We start from the raw sequence: 22,161 nt of genomic DNA on the forward strand, positions 1-22,161 counted from the left end.
CAATGGGTCAGTTGAAAACTCGGCTAATGCACCGTTTGTCATCCGCGTCCGTGATCCATGGTTCAGTCCGTCAAAAAGATATAACCTGTTCTTTTTTTTTTTACGGAAAACGGTTTGCGGACCCATTCAAGTCAATGGGACCGTGAAAAAACGCGGAGGCACACAAGATTGTCATCCGCGTCCGCGCGTCCGTTTTTTTCCTATCATTTGCATGGCAAACTTGACTTAGACTTTTTTCTTTTTTTTACTTTCCTTCATGTCTGGTGATCCTCCAAAAATAAAGGAAGACATACGGAAACGGATCACGGAACAACGGAACCCCATTTTGCGGAACGGAACACAACAACGGTCGTGTGCATGAGGCCTTATAATCAACAATTGCATGAACCGAATGGCTGTTTTTCTCCGTGATCTACTAATTGCCTGGACTTAAGGCCCTGGGCCTGAAATACTGAATGGAACATCATTTGAAGATTATTAAATGGAGATGGAAAGTATATGAGACAGTGCCAGAGCCAACTACTTTCATTTTCTTACAAGTAGATGATGTCTGTTTGATCATTTCACTTTAAATTGTAGAGGTGTCAAAGAGTTTCCTTATGTCTAAACAAGCGTTATTAACTTCAATTATGGCTTCCAGATGGAGAACTGTGAAGGTCTTTTAGAGCGTTTCAAAGTATTTCATTTAGACATTTTTGGAAAAACATACATACCGATTCATAGCCTATTTCGCTCTTCTGATTTATAAGTCCTGTACAACTGTAAATCATTCAAAAAAATATGAAATGTAATTTTATTGCATCAAAATTGTGTGGCAAAGAGCCTAGACAAAGAATAACATAAATTATATTTTCTACTGGCAATAATAATGGAACTTAACCGGATTGACTCACACTCTCTAGTACGAGTATCAAGGGAAGCTTGTAAGGTTCTTGACCAACAGCGAGGCCTGTATGGCAAATAAAGCTCTCATATAGCAATAATCCTAATTAAATACAATTAGAAGTTTAATGAAATAGAAAACATAAGTGTGGACATGAATTATAAAATAGTAACGTTTTATATGGAACGCCATATTTCAGACGACCTTCCTATAAAGTTCCTTAATATAGAAAGCGGAATAGGTGGGCAAGCACATGGATCCTGAAATATGCCATATTTAAGAATACCCAGTGGGCATCCGTTGTGTGAGCTAAACCAACATTTGCAATTACAAGTTCTCAATTTAATATAAACTGGAGATTTCACTACTTAACACATGAGTGATCGCCTTGTAAGGATTTGACAACATTTCTGAGTCAGTTCCTATTTTAGTACAAGGACTTAGCTCTGCTCATAAGTTTCCATATAGTTCTAGATTTTTATTCCAAATCTCCACCCCATGACTTTTGTGCTAAGCTTTGGGAAAGGCTTTCCTGTTCTAAGGTCATGAGATGATCTTATCCTTGGTGCTAAATATATGGTTCCTGCCCTAAGCCATATTGTGTCCCTGTACATAGAGTTTAAAGGGGTATTCCCATCTCAGACAATGGGGGCATATTGTTAGAATATGCCCCCGTTGCCTGATGGATGCGTGTCCCACCTCTGGGACCCGCACCTACACCCAGAACGGAACCCTGAAAGTGGTGGAGAGTGCTCTGCGCTCGTGCAGCCGCCCTCCATTTATTTCTTTGGGGCCGCCGAAAATAGTCGAACGGGAGCGGTGGCCCCGCAAGTGTGGTTCGCTCCCATTCACTTCTATGTGGAGAGCGCTTGGTGGTGGCCAAACCCAGGGAAACCCAGGGTGCTCCAGCCACCACCTTCCCCGCTCTGTTCTTGATATAGATGAATGGAGGGCGGCTGCACGTGCGCAATGCACTCTCCACCACTTTCAGGGTTCCGTTCTTGGTGTAGGTGTGGGTCCCAGAGGTGGGACCTGCACCTATCAGACAATGGCGACATATCCTAGTGATATGCCGCCGTTGTCTTCAGTCGGAATACCCTATTAAGGCTCTGCCTACACAGAGATTTGCCTCCCAACAGTGAAGGAGAGAGAACTGTTATAGCAACTAATCATATTGCGGTCACTTGTAAGATAATGTAAGCCACATACTGTTCTATAACACAAGTAACCTTTACTTCAGTCTAACAACTGTACATCCATATACATCATATGATATAACATGCTATTGTTTGTATAATTATATAAGTTATATGATTTTAGGACCCATGCTCATGAGTTTCCATATAGTTCTGGATTTTAAAAAGCTTCTGTTAGCATAATCAACCCTATTAAACCACTCGTACTGCCTGGTAGGGTTGATCATGCTGATTAAAACAATACCTTTGTTATGTTTCTCAGTAGCAACGTTCGTGAGTTATGAGCATTTTTATTATTATGCAAAATAGTTCTTTCGAGCACCAAGGGGCAGGCCAGAAGTCTTGGAGCACTGTTATTCTAATGTCTACAGATGCTGCCAAGCTAAACCTGATGATTAATGAGTTAAGTAAAGAATTGCAAGAAAAGATAACTAACTTTTCAATGGATTTCAATGGCTTTTGTCAGAAGATAACCAAGATAACATTGTGTTATCAGAGTCAAGTTTAGCTGGGCACTCCCTCCTCCCCTTTGATTGACAAGGCTAGACTTCTTGGCTAGACCCCTATTCTCGATCCTGAGCCACTCATCCCAATAGTGTATTACCTAAATGACATAACACCCGGCCCACTTATTTCCACCCTTTTATGTGAGCATACACCCCCAATATCGTCAATATGTAAATACTTCATGAGCCCCTACAAAGAAACTATTGGTGACACAGTGGATTTATAATTCTAATGTAACAAGATGTCATTGATGGTCATTGGTGGTCCATTGGCTTCGCAGTAGTGCACCTGCTGAAGGTTTCGTGAGATAAGTATGCTTTCCCCCCCATTACCAGCGCTCGCTCCGTGGCCACCAATGAGTGCAGAGATCCACATGTTATGAGAAGCACATTAGTGAATGATGCATTCCCTCTGATTACATGCAGGTCCCTGAACTCATTGGTGCCAGCGGAGTAGACAGCGGTTGGGGAGGAGTGCATACTTACTGTAACTCTCTGTCCTCCAAGCACCTGCGTTCCTGCTCTCTCTGCGATGCCGCTGGACCACCAATGACTTCTTGTTACATTATAATTATAAGACCACTATGTCACCAATGTTCTCTTTGGAGGGGCTCATGAAGTATTTCCATATTGATGATATTGGGGGTGATACACTATTATGTGGGTGGCGCAGGCACGAGAATACAGGGCTAGATGAGATAACTAGCCCTGTCAATCAAAGGAGAAGGAGGAGTGCCTATATTAGATGGATATTAGAATAGCTGTGCTCCAAGACCTCTGGTCTGCTCCTTGGTGCTCGAAAGAGCTAATTTTCTTAATAATAAAAATGCTCATATCTTGGGAATGCTGCTACTTAGAAACCTAACTAAAGTATCATTTTAATCAGTATGATCAATCCTAACAGGCAGTATGCCTGGTTTAATAGGGTTGATCATGCCCCGAGAGGCCATCTGCACTTTGCACCATCTGTTATGATGTTTCCACTGCCTGGCCTTGTCAATTAAAGTGCATAGGGTGCAGCAGTTGCAGAGAGAGCAGAGCCTCTAGGTGTAATGGCAACACCCCTGTTGCTCCTAGAGGCTCATTCGCATATATTAAAACATCATTGTTCTCAGCAATGCGGACACATATGAACATGGGCTTAACACAGATGTCTTCAGCTGCCAAGTGCCCATATAACAGGTCAGCCAGTGTCATATGTACAAATATGTAGACAGCCCTTTAATTCAAAACCTCCACCTCATGACATTTGCTCTAAGCTTTAGGAAAGGCTTTACTGTTCTCACAAGCCATGATACGATTTTACTGTATTATTGGCTCTAAATATATAGTTTCTGCACTAAGCCATATTATGTCCAGGTACATGGAGCTAAAGGCTTTGCCTACACGGATATTTGCCTCCCAACAGTGAGGAAGGAGGGAGAACAAACAACTATGTAGCCTCAGTCTAACCATTGTACGTCCATATATACCATATGTTATAAAATGTTATTGCTTGTATAATTAAAGCTATATCATTTACCAATATACTTTCCTTATAAAATCCTTATGGCTTTCAAGATCTTTGCTTCCTGTCAATACATTGGAACTTTCATAGTTTACTTCCAGTGAATAGAAATCTAGCCTGGTCATGTGACAGCTCTGAAAACTGTCCTGTAATTGTAACCTGTGCGACCACCACATCGCCATGGACGGATTATTGTCTAATGGGAGCAAACAATGAAAGGTCTTGAAAAGCATGATAAATTAAGGCAGATAGTTAAATGAATAAATGTATAACTTTTTATTACATGAAGAATAACATTTATTTACTAAAACTGGAATATTCTTTTGATTTATAGATATAATGCAAATAAAACTGGAGTAAGTTTGTAAATACAAGCGATTCCTTTAATTACAATGGTTTTTCCTGGTCCATTGGAACGTGAAACCGTACACAACATACACTGCCAAAAACTGCTGGATGTGTAACACATGTGATTGGCTGGAAGAGCGAGACGATCAGCGTATGTATTTCACTGGAAAATCTGCACTGATTGCCTGCATAGTAGCGCCTCTCGACAGTACACGGTATTAAGCCGCATGCAGATGTCCGTGGAACACGGTTCGTGAGATACCGGACTGGCATTGCAGGAGCGCACGTGCGTCATAGCAACCAATGACGCACGTGCGCTCCTGCAATGCCAGTCCGGTATCTCACGGACCGTTTTCCACGGACGTCTGCATGAGGCTTAACCGCGTGTTCTTTACCTGTGCCAGGAGGAGCTGAGAGGTGAGGTCGGATCCTTTATTTTTCTGGTACACTGTGTAATATCTAGGACCTGGAAGAAGTTCCTATCCTCACCATACACATTGATTTTCCAGCTGCTTCTGACTTTTTAATGTAGGAACTGGATGTACCGATATTAGTTTTGTGCTTCTTTATCTTTACATTCAATACATTTTTCTTACTCTGAGTTCACGTTTTGTGGTCTTCACCGCCAATTACTAGTTTTCAGTAGCGTTATGATCTCAAGTTACAATAGTTTCAAGTTACAATTGTCGTACCTAAACCAATTAATATTGTAACATGAGGGACCGCTGTATATTGTTAGTGTAAAGAATGCAAATCACCAGAGCAAGTTGTGAACACACATTGAGCTAGGAAGACTTCAGCTTTGAAGTTAGATAAATAGATAGATAGATACTAGGAGATAAATAGATATGAAATAGATAGATAGATAGATATACATAGATATGAGATAGATAGATAGATAGATAGATAGATAGATAGATAGATAGATAGATAGATAGATAGATAGATAATAGGAGATAAATTGATATGAAATAGATAGATAGATAGATATAGATACATAGATATGAGATAGATATATATGAGATAGATAGATAGAGATGAGATAGATAGAGAGATGATAGATACATAGATATCAGATAGATATAGACCGATAGATAGATAAATAGATACAAAAGCAGAAAAATAGCAGCACCAGAATAAAACAAAAAATGAATGTAGGTGCACACCTAAAGGGACTAGACTATAGCCCAAAAGTTAAAAATGCAAACAGGCAGCACTCTGGGATGATTGGAAAAGTAAAGAAAATTTATTCAACCATGTGGACGTGACGTTACGCGTCGCTTCCCCATTTAGCATTTTTGCATTTTTAGATAGATAGACACTAGAGATGAAAAATTAAATTCAGATGCTTCGCTGAACTTCGACAAGAAATTTGATTTGTTATGAATTCCTTCTTCATGAATCACTTTCCATTGTATGGAGCGGGCGCAATGACGGGGAACAGCAATCTTGCCACTCCCCTTCATTTAACCACTTATATGCCACGTTCAACGCTGATCACAGCATCTGTGACTCACAATAATTGTTTCAGCGGTTAATAAGGAGTTAAAAAAAAAAAAAAAAAAATCTGCTTGCTCGTGGAGAGGCCGCCCGCTCCCATCTTGATTGAAGGAAAACCCACCAAAGGACCTTTGGCAATAGCCACAGGTCCTTTGGTAGGTTTTCTTCAATCAAGACAGTAGCGGGAGGCCTCTCCACGAGCAAGTGGATGAGGTGAGTGTATTTTTTTTTATTTTTAGCCAACATTTTAGAAAAAATTGATTCGGTACCACGAAGTGCGAAATTCAGGAAATTCAGACTCGTGACAAATCGAAATTTTCCTGAAATTCAGATCGAAGTCCACTTCGGATACTTCGATTTGCTCAACACTAATAGACACCATAAACTTTTAGATAGTGTCTGTTGTTAGGAAATTGGGGATCAGCGGTACTAGGTGTCAATTATTTATATGCTAAATTGAAATAACCCTCTGGTTCACAATAAAAAGGGTAAAATAAATGCATAGTTAAAAAATCCCGATGTCCTGCTTTTTAGTCTTACTGGTGCGGTACCTCCAGTTCCCAGTTCCCTCAGCTAATGGGCCCATAGCAGCTCCAGTAATTACACCATGCGTACTCAATAATATACCAGATAAGATTTTTCCAGTGGCCTGGTGTATTCAGTTTATCCAGTATAGAACTAGACACATTCCGCTAATACGTTTTTAATATCTCAGTATTTTTCCTCTGCTTTTCCATCTTCTCGTGTTTAATATATATTTCAAATGAAATGAGGTGAAATTCATTTTTTTTCAGTGAATATTTTTCTTTTTTTGTCTGCGGTCATATAATAATAGTTAGCTTGACCTGACTTGCATATGGCAAATGTAATGTGCAATTGGGATAAGAAAAATACAAAGATGGCATGTGGAAAGATTTTGTAAAACCAGAACTAATAAAGGGCCTACAATTGCTGTCCAAGCATAATTTTATGCAGATTGTATGTATTGTACTTCTAATATTTGTCTTACTGATTCAAGACATTTACTGGAGAAATATTAAACTCTGAAAATGAAAAAGCCACTGACACTTAGGGCTGAGTTTCTGTGCAGTTTTTGATAATTATACAAGTTTTCATGGTTTAGACATCTATGGCCCATTTATAGGATACAATATGAATGAGTGTTCTCATAGGCTGAGGTTCCACCTTTTGGATCCCTCCTATTGACCGCCCCTTGACCGCCATTCTGCAAGCCAAGAGGGCTGGTTATACCACATAAAGGAGAGGACTTAATCATCCTACTGATTATCCTGATCTCATTCAACAGGTAAAGTCCATTAATGTTTAGAACATCTCTGTCCAACTTATCCCATCGTCTCACGCTGAAGACTAGAACATATAGTAGAAAAAAAAGCTTGGGTGCAGAATACAATACCCAACAGCAATGTGCCGCCTCACCTCCATTCTTGCACTGTTCAATAAAAAAGTCTACTCCACTGGTTCTTATGCGTTTTCTTGTTCTCTACATCCCATTTAATACTAAATGTGTCCAAAATCCCATCCTCCTTTATATACTCTGGTTCCAGTGCCTCTCTGTACTCTGATTTCCATGGCTCATCATCCGCTCCCCATGTTCTCCATGAACTCTAATGAAGTTGAGGGTCTGACTGTCAACAGATCCCACAAAAATCCCCTGTGGGCTGATGCATAGCGGGCCACCAGTTCCCTCCTGTCATTAATGCTATAAAAGACCTTCTTGGCCGCATACATAAGGACCTGCTGCTACCAGTGTCAGGACATGTGGATCACACGGTCCTGACGCTGTGTGGCAGTCGCAGTCCTCTTCTATATTTTTCACACCACGCCTTGTATGACTTCAGGGTGGCCTCGGCTGCCTGGTGTTTTTGGATAGGTTGGACATAGAATGAAACAAGGTAAGACCTATCTACAGGAAAATTCTTTAAAAAAATGGAAGCACACCCTAGGGCGGTCTGATATCAATGACCTGATGACATCATTCTGATTTATATCCTGGTATAACTCAGAAAAGCTAAGGGGCACCTGGGGTAGATTGGGGAGATTAGGATTTGTCAGACATCATAAAATGATGTTTTTTTTGGGGGTGATATTGTTTAAGAAATAAAAATGAGATTGAATTAATAGAAGTAAGGTATATTGTAATGGTCAAGCTATTGCTTGGTGGAATATATGGGTGGTACATGTTCTGTTACCCATGCAAACAACGTATACTGTCAGGTGGCCCCTCCAGGCGAGTCAGACAGTATACATTTTACCCAGGCAGTGCCGTTCGTTCTTATAGGCCTCTGGCCTCTAGGCCTGAAGCCTATGAAGCAGTACAATGGCTCAGGCTGCCACGATTACCACAGCCTCCTGCGTCGGGTCTTAGGCAGCGTGATGATGTCGTCACGTTCGCCTCTGTCATGGCTCAGGACGACATGATGATGTCATCAAACCCCCAGTGCCGGGACACAGGCAAACCTTTGCAGATGGTGACATGCTGATGGAGTAAGGTGAGAAGATGAGCACTTTTTTTTAGAGGGGGGTATTAAAGCGGTCACTGCTGGGGGACATTACAGTAGTTGCTGGGGATGTAAAAATACAGGGGGCACTTCTAGGGGACATAAAACTGCAGGGAGCACTACTGGGGGACATACAAATACTGGGGGCACTGCTGGTTGACATGGAAATACAGGGGGCATTGCTGGTTGACATAAAAATACAGGGGATACTGCTGGTTGACATAAAAATACATGGGACACTGCTGGTTGACATAAAAATACATGAGGCACTGCTGGTTGTTTGGGGACATAACACATGCAGCGGGCTCTACAGTGGGACAATTATAAATACTGGTTGCATTAAATTCTGGGGGCATTATAGTAATATAGGGGGCACTGCTGAGGGGCATTATAGTAATACTACTGGGATAGTACAGAGCGGAGAGCATTATAAATAATGGGGGCACTTCTGGGGGACATTATATTAATACATGGGGCACTCCTAGGAGGCATTACAGGGGCGGGGAATTATGAATACAGGGTGCACTGCTTGGGGACATTAAACATACTGGGACCACTACAGGAGTGCAATTCTAAATATGAGGGGCATTAAATACTGGAGGTACTACTGGGGTATTATAAATAACGGAGGCACTACTGGGGGGCATGATAACTGCATTAGTACTACTGGGGATATTGTGGGGGCATTATTATTAGGCACAATATGGAAGGCATTGTACTCTTAGAGAGCATTATCACTATTGGAGGTACTGTAGAGGGCACTCTTTAATCATTAATGAGGACACTCTGGGAGAGAATACATACTATTGGTGGGACCTTTGGGAACAATTTGCAGACTGTCTGTATGGCACTGTTATTTTGTATTTTATTTAGGGACATTTGGGAGCACGGGGGGCACAGCAGGATAATACTGTTGGGTCACCAGGAGTGGGGATGATGGAAAAGTGAAAAACCTAACATGTCTGTGTGGCAAACTCTACAGAGACGAGACAAGGCTGAAATAATTAATCATGACGATCTGGTCCGAATGGAGAAGATGAAGAAGGAGACCATCAACATCAGAGGAGGTGGTATGTAGTGCTGTCTGTAATGTCCAATTTAAATATGCATTTAGCAGTAGGCCTGGGGGGAGGGGTTGACTTAGAATTTGGCATGGGGGTGGGAGTGCCATTTCAGTTTTCACCTCAGGCAGTAGAAGAGGTAGAATCGGCCAGACCCCAGCTTTCAACTATAACTATGTCCTGATGACATAGTTGTGGACAGACATGGAACCGCCCCTGGGAACACCGATTACTGGGTGGCTGTCCATGTATTCTGTGAAGAATGTGATTATATGTATTATCTGTGACTTAAATTTCAATTAAAAAAAATAATAATTCAGTAAACATACTTATTTACTCCATCTAACATCTCATGTTCCAGAGCCTCATTTGCATATGATGATGTCACAATTACATTTCCCACCAATCAAATGGCTTTTATATTCCTAATTTGCATATTCCGATGACATCATGCAGTGATGTCATAAAGACCTTGTCCCTTAACCAGTGCCTGATGCTGTAACTTGTGCAGTGCTGTTGTCTTCTCAGTGGGACATAGTTCTGCTCTCTTGCGTCCTTAGCGATTATTTTCTACTGGAAGGGATTTTATTGAAAATGTCTGGTTCTATCCAGACCATGTGGCTTCTACTGCTGGTAACATCTGTCTTCATTGGACAATCTGTCTGCTGCATACCATGCGACTCCAGAGGGAAAATAGCTTTGGATAAATTCAACACCTTTATCAAAAGCCAAGTCAATACTCATTAAGGGGTTCTATATTTGCAAGAAAAAGTGTGTGAACCCTTTGGAATGATATGGATTTCTGCACAAATTGGTCATGAAATGTGATCTGATCTTCATCTAATTCGCAACAATAGACAATCACAGTCTGCTTAAACTAATAACACACAAATAATTAAATGTTACCATGTTTTTATTGAACACACCATGTAAACATTCACAGTGCAGGTGGAAAAAGTATGTGAACCCTTGGATTTCATAACTGGTTGAAAAAAAAACTAATTGTAAGGGAGCAGTAAACTACAATAAAATATCACTTTTAATTCAACAGGAGATAAAAAAAGCCCCTACAGACAGACAAACATGTAAGACATACACACCCTCAGCCTGGTATCAGGACCGATACCATGTGAGGCTGGGATATCAACGTTGGTGCTAGTGGTGGGCTAGTCAACGTTGATGCTAGTGGTGGGCTAGGCAAGAATAAAATCGTGAGGGATGGAGAAGGGTTTTATCATAGTGAGTGCACTGACCCTAGTAAATCCCTACTTGTCCTAGTCCACCCTATTGGTGTATCCAAAGGACGGGGGTCCAAAAAAAGCCCTGCAAGGGGTGGCCCAGCCTGAACTCTGATCCTTCGCTGAAAGCCCTAATAAGGCCCTGAACAGCGATAAAAAGACCGTGTATCCAATAGATAATAAAAATATGTAACCACACATTGATTAGGGCTGTGAAAAAAAAAAAAAAAAAGGGGGTACCCCAACCAGACCCAAATACTCAAGTGTCCGACGTGTTTCCTCAACATAAGCCCCAAGATTCTTCAGGGGACACGGGGCGTAGTGATGGTTGCCCCAGCTGGTGTAAGGCCCAACAGCTAGGGAATAACTGTATAGTGGCTACAGTCAGTGTGTGGCTGAGCCTGAAACACAACAGCAAAAGACAAGAAAAGCCACATAAGTATAATAACCAATCGGTCACCACCAAACATCCAACATAGGACGATGGGGAAATAGTAACTTACTGTTTGGTGGCTGTGGTCAGCGTATGGCTGTAGACCCAAGTGCAGAAAAGACCCAAGATGATGGTGTCTGCAGGGGTAGATGAACCGGCAGCATATGGGGCTGAACTGCCCCATTATAAAGGCAGAGGGGCCAGTTGAGACGCATCTCCAGCAATCTCCGTCGATTGACAGGCACCTGCTGATGACGTCAGATGCGCCTCTACCTAGCGGTCACGTGATCAAAACACCAAAGATCACGTGATCGCGCATGCGCAAATACATCCAGCCCCATATATATACTGGGGCCTAGGTGGAACGCAAGGCGGCAAAGAACTTCCGCATCACGTGATCGGACGGACGGCGCCGATGTCACAGACCGCGGCGTCATACTACCAGTCACGTGATCGGAACTAGGCCGGCTGCGCTCGCGCATTATGGGGCTTGCAGACAGGTAATGTACTAGCAGCCCTGTTGGGGCTATATCTGTTTAGCCCGTCTAACTGTAGCGCACATGACGCCATGCATATCACCTCCTCAAGATCGCAGGGCATCATATGGGGATGCCCCCTATTGGTCGCACTGGTGGAGATATGACCACAGGGAGAACTCAAGCCCGGTATAAGTTTAAATAAATGTAGGAGGAGGAAACAAGGAGGAGAAAACTTTTCACTGGTCCTGGAAGACCATAACCCCCAATTACCCCTCTCCAAACATGCTGAGCGATATAACAGTATGTGTAAGATATCCCTCTATGTAGACCAAAATTAAAAGGAAGCATTATTTGTCAGGGAGAAAAAACCACGGGACCGGCAAGGAACAGATAGCGGTCACAGAAAGCAACCAAAATTTAATTGCTCGTTAAGGCCATAAGGGGTAACTGTATTCAAGGTAAATGTCCACCAACATTCTTTTTGAAGAATGTGTCTGTTCCAATCGCCACCTCGCACGGGTTTCTTAACATGTTCGATGGCCATAAAACTGATGAAAGAAATACGTCCATTATGGGAAGCCTGCACATGGCGTGCTACTGGAGTGTCCCTGTTGTTTCGGATATCACTAATGTGCTCACCCATGCGCTTACGCAATTCCCTAAAGGTCTTGCCGACATAGCGCACTCCACAAACACAGGTTATTAGGTAGACCACGCCAGTGGTGCGACAGTTTATGAAGTCCCGCACATGGTAGACAGTGTCATTGGGTTCACCTGTAAAGGTTTTTCCTTGTGACAGGCAGCTACAGAAGCTACAGTGACCGCATCTATAGCAACCCGTCACAGGCACGTCCAACCACGTGCGGGACTTCCCAGGAGGGATAAAGTGGCTGTGTACCAACCTATCCTTTAAATTGTGGCCCCTCCTAAAGGTCACTGAGACAGAGGGATTGAGAACCTCCGCCAAGTCTGGGTCCATCAGCAGGGTGTCCCAATGACGTGCCAGAATCCCCCTAACTTGAGATGCCGCCGCATCAAAGGTGCCTATGACCCGGACAATATCTTGCGATTCGTGTGCCCTCTTAGTTGTGGGGTGGAGCAACTCCGTACGTGTACGTGCCTTTGTTTTCTGATAGGCCAGTCTGAGGGTCCCATCCGGATACCCCCTCTCCTGAAACCTATTCCTTAAGTCTCTGGCCTGGCACTTAAAGTCAGTTGGTTCTGAACAATTACGCTTTAGTCTCAGATATTGCCCGGTAGGTATCCCTCTCTTAAGAGGGATAGGATGACAGCTGTCCTACCTAAGGAGGGAGTTAGTAGAGGTGGGTTTCCGGATGTACTTAAACCACCCCTTTCGTCCTTAAAAATGACAACGTCCAAAAATGGAAGACGGTCTTTAACAATGACTGAGGTGAATCTCAGATTGAAATTGTTGACATTCAGCTCAGAAATAGGTCTATCAAAATCGCTCTCTGGCCCGCTCCACAACAGAAAGATATCGTCAATGTAGCGGGACCAGAGAGCGATATAGTCCACAAACCATGGTGATGGTTCCCCGAAAACCACAGATTCTTCCCACCAGCCCAGGAGCAAGTTTGCATATGAAGGTGCGCACGAAGTGCCCATGGCAGTGCCCCTGAGCTGGTGGTAGATCCGATTATCAAAGAGAAAGAAGTTGCTTGAAAGTATGAAATCCAACAGTTCAAGAGTAAAGACATTATGCAATGTAAATTGACGCCCCCTTGTTTTAAGGAAATGGCTGGTGGCCTCCAAACCCCGATCATGTGGGATAGAGGAATAGAGAGCCTCCACATCAATGGAAGCCAAGAGCCAGTGTGGTTCTACACAGATATCTTCGAGTTTACCCAAGAGATCATCTGTGTCCCTCACACAGGAGGGCAATGATAAAACAAAGGGGCGCAACACCTTGTCCACATAAATCTCACAATTTTGTGACAGGCTACCAACCCCTGAGACGATCGGTCGTCCCTTAGTGGGGGAGGTCCCTTTGTGGACTTTCGGTAGGCAATAAAAAGGTTATTGGATGACGTGGGTAGAGAAAATCAAATTCATCACTACTAATCAGATTGGCAGTTTTAGCTTGCTGCAAAATGTGTCTTAGTGTCCGCTGTAACCCACTGGTGGGATTGGTGGGGAGTATCTCATAACCGGTTTCATCCGTCAGGACAGCAAGACACATTTCTCTATACGAGGATGTATCCATCACAACTACATTGCCACCCATATCCGAGGGTTTTATTACAATACTCTTATCTGTCTCAAGGGTTTTGATGGCTCACCTCTCCTCTTTGCTGCAGTTAAATCTGGGTGGGACCGCACGCAAGGTGGACAGGTCAGAGATAGTGTGTTGTAAAAAGACATCAACACAGGAAACATCACCCATAGGGGGCATTTTTATGCTCTTATTCTTAAGGGACGTAAAGGGGCCCAACCCTTCAGCGTTGGATGGTAAGTGGTCTAGGTTAAAAAGTAGATGGACGTCCTTCAGAATTTCCACAGGGATACCCAATTCACGACTTTCCTTTTTATCTTTTAATTTATGGAACTTGTGCCACTTAAGTTTGCGGGCGAAAAGATGAAGGTCTCTTGTCCAATGAAAAATATCAAACTTATTGGTTGGAACGAAAGATAGTCCGCGTCTGAGTAGCCTTAGCTCAATTACCGACAAAGGGCGGGAAGATAAATTTATGACCCGTTTGTTGGTGGAAATCGGACCTGTGGTATCTATTGTTGGGTGTTCCGGCTTCTCAGTGGGTAGTGCGCCCCCTGATCTAAAAAAGGGGAGCCCAAGGAAGGTGCAGGTAAAGACTGGGGGGGATTTTGTGAGTTATGTCTAGGGCGATTACCCCGTTCCCTGGATCTGTAAGATCCACGCCCGCGGCCCCTATTTTTGGGATACCTTTCCTTCTCTGTGTCCGAAGCTTCTGTGTCTGTGGATGAGAGGTCAGTGTTCTGGGTAACGGGAGGGTTAGTCAAAAACTGATATACTTTATTATCTTTAAAGTCCTGGAAATCCCTATTGAACTGTTTGTGCTTACGATCTTTCAGCTGGTACTGATAACGTTCCACAGTATTTTGTAATTGCACCTCTTTGGTAGGGAATTCTGTTTCTGAGTGAAATTTCTTGGTAATTTCAATCTGCTCAGTTAGACTACGTTCTGCCCGCTCCAAGACCACCCTCTCCTCATCCAGGAGTAGCTGCATCAACTTCAAAGAGCTAGATGTAGCCTCCTTTTCCCATTTCTTAAGAAACTCCGGATTCCTAATGCGGTGTGTCGGGGTAAGGGTAATACGAAGCCCCCTGGGTACAATCCCCTGCTTTATATAATGCTCCAGCCCCTGCACCTCCCACCAAGAACTAATATGCTCCTTGTACAATCTGGTTAGTTCAGAAAAAGCACCATTAAGTGTTGGAGTGTATTTTTTCTGTACAAAAAAATGTTCTGAAAAAACCATATTAGCCTCAGACATCCATAACTGGTTGAACCTCCTTTGGCAGCAATAACTTCAACCAAACGTTTCCCGTAGTTGCAGATCAGACGTGCACAATGGTCAGGAGTAATTCTTGACCATTCCTTTTTACAGAACTGTTTCAGTTCAGCAGTATTCTTGGGATGTCTGGTGTGAATCGCTTTCTTGAGGTCATGCCACAGCATCTCAATCGGGTTGAGGTCAGGACTCTGGGCCACTGCAGAAGGGTATTTTCTTCTGTTTAAGCCATTCTGTTGTTGATTTACTTCTATGCTTTGGGTCGTTGTCCTGTTGCAACACCCATCTTCTGTTAAGCTTCAGCTGGTGTACAGATGGCCTTAAGTTCTCCTGCAAAATGTCTTGATAAACTTCTGAATTCATTTTTCCTTCGATGATAGCAATCCGTCCAGGCCCTGACGCAGCAAAGCAGCCCCAAACCATGATGCCCCCACCACCATACTTCACAGTTGGGATGAGGTTTTGATGGTGGTGTGCTGTGCCTCTTTGTCTCCACACATAGTGTTGTGTGTTTCTTCCAAACAACTCAACTTTGGTTTCATCTGTCCACAGAATATTTTGCCAGTACTGCTGTGGAATATCCAGGTGCTCTTGTGAAAACTGTAAACGTGCAGCAATGTTTTTTTTGGACAGCAGTGGCTTCCTTTGTGGTATCCTCCCATGAAATCCATTCTTGTTTAGTGTTTTATGTGTCGTAGATTCGCTAACAGGGATGTCAACATATGCCAGAGACTTTTGTAAGTCTTTAGCTGACACTCTAGGATTCTTCTTCACCTCATTGAGCAGTCTGCACTGTGCTCTTGCAGTCATCTTTACAGGACGGCCACTCCTAGGGAGAGTAGCAGCAGTGCTGAACTTTCTCCATTTATAGACAATTTGTCTTACCGTGGACTGATGAACAGCAAGGCATTTGGAGATACTGTTATAACCCTTTCCAACTTTATGCAAGTCAACAATTCTTAATCGTAGGTCTTCTGAGAGGCTCTTTTGTGTGAGGCATCATTCACATGAGGCAATGCTTCTTGTGAAAAGCAAACCCAGAACTGGTGTGTGTTTTTTATAGGGCAGGGCAGCTGCAACCAACACCTCCAAACTCATCTCATTGATTGGACTCCAGTTGGCTGACACCTCACTCCAATTAGCTCTTGGAGATGTCATTAGTCTAGGGGTTCACATACTTTTTCAACCTGCACTGTGAATGTTTACATGGTGTGTTCAATAAAAACATGGTAACATTTAATTCTTTGTGTGTTATTAGTTTAAGCAGACTGTGATTGTCTATTGTTGTGACTTAGATGAAGATCAGATCACATTTCATGACCAATTTGTGCAGAAATCCATATCATTCCAAAGGGTTCACATACTTTTTCTTGCAACTGTATATACACACAAAATACTGATAGAGGGGATTGGTATACCAGCTTCCACCAAATATAGATTGAGGCCTGCTATACACCGGCTTCCACCAAATATTGATTAAGGGGTTTGATATAACAGCTTCCAGCAAATACTCATTAAGGGGTTCTATATACCTGTTTCCACAAAATACTGATAGAGGGGGTTGATAAACCGGCTTCCACCAAATATAGATTGAAGCCTGTGATACACCGACTTCCACCAAATATTGATTAAGGGGTTTGATATACCAGCTTCCTCCAAATATTGATTGAGGCCTGCGATATACCTGCTTCCACAAATACTGCTCTTCTATAGAGACTTTGTCACAGCGTCATTTTGAAAATGACAGGCAGAGGAAGAGGCAGGCTATTCCGCAGGAGTGGTAGGGGTCAGGCAGGGAAGTTGGAGAAGGTGCATGCGATTACGTCAAAGGACGCAACAGAGTTGGTTGAGTGGCTCACTCAGCCTTCCGCTTCTGCACCCTCCTCATCCTCTGGATCTACACCCTCATCACTGTCTGCTGTGTGCACCCCCAAAGACACCACCACCACCATAGCCCCTCCACTAGAGTCAGAGGAATTACTTTCCCATTAATTACAAGATCTTACCGATGTGCAGCCATTCCTGGCATCGGATCAGGAAGAGGAGGTAGCAACGGCCTCCACCCAGCGGTCTGACGACAGTACCCAGATCAGCCCAAGGACCTCCTCCCCACTGTTGCTGCCTACTCTGAGATCTCTAATGTCAGTGGTGGTGAAGGTGATGATGATGACGTGTCGATGGATGTCACGTGGGTGCCAACAAGAGAGGAAGAGAAGGGGAGTTCAGAGGGAGAGACAGAACAGCAGATAGAGAGGAGAAGGAGGAGAAGCAGGCAGAACTCGCAGTGCACAGGGGGCACAAAGCAGACTGCAAATGTATCTGGAACGAGCCATCCACCATGCACGGTCACATCTTGCGCTCCCAGGACGCCGGCACATGGCAGTGTGGCCTTTTTTTGACGTGACAGCTGCTGACAATAGTGTTGCCATCTGCAGCCTGTGCTGTCAATGCATAAGTCGCGGTAAGCCCAACAGTCACCTAGGGATGACCGCCTTGAGAAGGCACCTGGCCTCCCATCACCGAGCCCAGTAGGAGCAACACCGTCAGAACCCACAAAGCCACACTCCCGGCGCTCCACGTCCTGCCTCTTCTCATTCTCCTCTCTCCTCCCATTTTTTATCCACTCCACCTTCCACCGTGCTGTCGTCGGGTTCATCTGGCAGAAGGCAGGCTTCCGTGGCCCAAATGTTCGACCGCAAAAAGTTGATGACGTCGCATAACCTTCTTGCCCAACGGCTGACCGCTGGCTTGTTGGAACTGCTAGCCCGCCAACTACTGCCATATAAGCTGGTGGACTCGGAGGCCTTTAGAAAATTTGTTGCCATTAGCACACTGCAATGGAAAGTCCCTGGAAGGAAATATTTCTCCCAGAAGGGCATCCCAGAGCTATATGGCCATGTTCAGCGCCAAGGGAATGTATCTCTGGCACACAGTGTCGGTGCCAAGATACATCTGACCACAGACACGTGATCTAGCAAACACGGGAAGGGAAGGTAAATAACTTTTACTCCCCACTGGGTAAACCTTCTGAAGGCTGTCAAGCATGCAACCCGTGGCACCCATGTGGATTTGGTGATTGCATGCAGGCTTGCCTCTTCTTCTCCTCCTCCTACTCCATCCTCCGTATCCTCCTCATCTGACTCCGCCTTTTCCACTGCTACCGCCTCTTCCGCTGCACCCCCCCAAGCTCCCCAGAACCTATTCGACGTGCCAGGTAAGCTGTTGTCATGCTGTGCTGCGGCTGTTGTGCTTGGAAGCCAAGAGCCACACTGGTCCTGCACTGATTTCAGCTCTGCGGTCACAGGCCGATCAGTGGCTAACCCGCTCAATTTGACAGTTAATAAAGTGGTGTGCAACACCGATGCCAATCTGCTGAGTGCGCTGAAACAGGGCAAAATGACACACGTGCGGTGCATGGCACACATCCTGAACTTAGTTGTGCAGCGATTTGTTGCCAAATACCCCGGGGTCCAGGACATCTTGCGGCAGTCCGGGAAAATTTATGGCCATTTTAGAAGATCTTACCTGGCCATGGCTCGCCTTGCTTACATTCAGAGGCGACACTACCTGCACGTCAGACATCTGATTTGTGACTGCCTGATGCGCTGGAACTCCACCTTGTATATGCTTGATAGGCTGCTCCAGCAGCAACGTGCCATTAATGACTACCTGTACGAACTCTGCAGCAGGACAGGTTCTGGGGATCTTGGTTTTTTTCACCGCGCCAGTGGCTCCTCAGACTTCTTCAGCCATTTGATGAGATCACCAAACTGGTCAGTCACAGCCAGGGCACCATCAGTGACATTGTACCTTATGCCTTCCTTCTGGAGCGTGCATTGCGTCGTGTCATTGACAAGCCGTCGAGGAGCAAGGAAGATGAAGAAGTCTCAATGCTAATTGAATTCCCAGGAGGGGGGGCTACTCCATCTGAGACAAGTCAGCAATAGTCTGAAGAGGAGTCAGAGGAGTATGGTGGCAGGGGGGAGGAGGAGGAGCAAGAAGAGCAGGCTTTAAACTTTTCAGGGATCCCTGGTGTTGTCCGTGGCTAAAGGGAGGAGACAGAGGACGACATTGTCCTGGGCGATGAGCAGGAGCCAGGGCGCTCCACCGCTTCCAATTTAGTGCTTCATGCTCCAGTGTTTGAAGAGGGACCCCCCTATAAAAAGCATAAAGGGCAAGTACCAGTACTGGGTGGCACCGTACTTAGACCCCCGATACAAACATAAAATGGCGGACATGTTACCAGTACCAGCATCACAGAGGGCTGTCAGAATGCAGCATTTCCAGGCCTTGCTGCGAGAGATGCTGCATTCTGCTGTTGCGGGTGCTGGCAGGGGAATTTTCACCCACAGCGAAACAGGTGAAGGTACCAATCCTACCGCGCCTGCAAGAAGAGGGCAGTTTGAAGATGTGTTGGTCACTTCGCATATGAGATCATTCTTGCAGCCAACCCATCGACAGCCGCCCTCCGGATCCAGCCTCAGGGAACGCCTAGACTGACAGGTGTCCGACTATATCGGGTTAACGGCCGTTGTGGACGCTCTGAGAAGCGAGGAACCTTTGGACTACTGGGTGTGCAGGCTTGACCAGTGGCCAGAGCTGGCACAATTTGCCATGGAACTCTTGGCTTGCCTCTCGTCGAGTGTCCTGTCCGAAAGGACGTTCAGCGCAGCAGGGGGGATCGTGACCAACAAGCGCACTCGCCTAGCTCACGACAGTGTGGTTTGCCTCACATTTCTAAAAATGAATGAGGCATGGCTCTCAGAGGAATTCAACACCTGTGACGACCACGTTTAATTCAATTTCCTCATGCCAGCCCACACATATCCGCCACTACCCAGAACAAAGAATGGTCCCTGTCTTATGTAAATACAGTGGCATAAAAGGCCTTTTCTGTCTGGTGAATGCCTAATGTTTGGGGCGTGTACTCCACTGGCCTGCAGTAAAATTGATATCCATTGACCGCCTAATTTACCTCCAGTCACATAATCACTTGATCTTTTCTGTACGGTGATACATTACGGTGACTGTCTAATATACCGATCTTTTCTGTCCGGTAAATGCCTAATGTTTGGGGCTTGTACTCCACTGGCCTGCAGTAAAATTGATATCCAATGACCGTCTAATATACCTCAAGCCACATAATCACTTGATCTTTTCTGTAAGGTGAATGCATAATTTTTGGGGCCTGTAATCAAACTTGCCAACAGTAAAATTGTTATACGGTGACCACCTAATTTACCTCCAGCCACATAATCACTTGTTTTTTTTCTGTACGGTGAATACCTAATGTTTGGGGCCTGTATTCCACTGGCCTGCAATAAAATTGATATCCAATGACCATCTAAAAAACCTCCAGCCACATAATTACTTGACCTTTTCTGTCCAGTGAATGCCTAATGTTTGGGACCTGTACTCCACTGGCCTGCAGTAAAATTGATATCCAATGACCATCTAAAATACCTCAAGCCACATAATCACTTGACCTTTTCTGTACGGTGAATGCATAATTTTTGGGGCCTGTAATCTAACTTGCCAACAGTAAAATTGTTATACGGTGAACGCCTAATGTACCTCCAGCCACATAATCACTTGTTTTTTTCTGTACGGTGAATGCCTAATGTTTGGGGCCTGTATTCCACTGGCCTGCAGTAAAATTTTATCCAATGACCATCTAATATACCACCAGCCACATAATCACTTGTTCTTTTCTGTATGGTGAATGCCTAATGTTTGGGGCCTGTACTCCACTGGCCTGCAGTAAAATTGATATCCAATGACCGTCTAATAATCCTCCAGCCACATAATCACTTGATGTTTTCTGTACGGTGAATGCATAATTTTTGTGGCCTGTACTCCACTGGCTTGAGGTAAAATTGTATCCAATAACCATCTAATATACCTCCAGCCACTTAATCACTTGATCTTTTCTGTACGCTGAATGTCTAGGTGTAATTGTTGGTGCCTCGGACGAATTCAACAACTGTGACGACCACGTGTTATCAAATTATACCTATTATCAGTTGGGGTTTATTCAAGAGGGGGGATTTCGTTAGCCTTGTTTTTAATCCAATTTTATATTTTTTGTTCTTTTAAACATACGTATTTGACATGTATTTGTACTGGCCAACAGTAAAATTGTTATCAAATGACCTCCAACCACATAATCACTTGATCTTTTCTGTCTAGTGAATGCCTAATGTTTAAGGCCTGTACTCCACTGGCCTGCAGTAAAATTGATATCCAATGACCGTCTAATATACCTCCAGCCACAAAATCACTTGATCTTTTCTGTACAGTGAATGCATAATTTTTGGGGCCTTTAATCTAACTTGCCAACAGTAAAATTGTTATACGATGACCACCTAATGTACCTCCAGCCACATAATCACTTGTTCTTTTCTGTACGGTGAATGCCTAATGTTTGGGGCCTGTACTCCACTGGCCTGCAGTAAAATTGTTATCCAATAACTGTCTAATATACATAATCACTTAATCTTTTCTTTCTGGTGAATGCCTAATATTTGGGGTCTGTACTCCACTGGCCTGCAGTAAAATTGATATCCAATGACCATCTAATATACCGCCATCCACATAATCACTTGATCTTTTCTGTCTATGGAATGCCTAATGTTTGGGGCCTGTACTCCACTGGCCTGCAGTAAAATTGATATCCAATGACCGTCTAATATACCTCAAGCCACAAAATCACTTGATCTTTTCTGTACAGTCAATGCATAATTTTTGGGGCCTGTAATCTAACTTGCCAACAGTAAAATTGTTATACGATGACCACCTAATGTACCTCCAGCCACATAATCACTTGTTCTTTTCTGTACGGTGAATGCCTAATGTTTGGGGCCTGTATTCCACTGGCCTGCAATAAAATTGATATCCAATGACCATCTAAAATACCTCCAGCCACATAATTACTTGACCTTTTCTGTCCAGTGAATGCCTAATGTTTGGGACCTGTACTCC

Source organism: Bufo bufo, chromosome 2 (assembly GCF_905171765.1).
Source record: "Bufo bufo chromosome 2, aBufBuf1.1, whole genome shotgun sequence".
Taxonomy (NCBI): domain Eukaryota; kingdom Metazoa; phylum Chordata; class Amphibia; order Anura; family Bufonidae; genus Bufo; species Bufo bufo.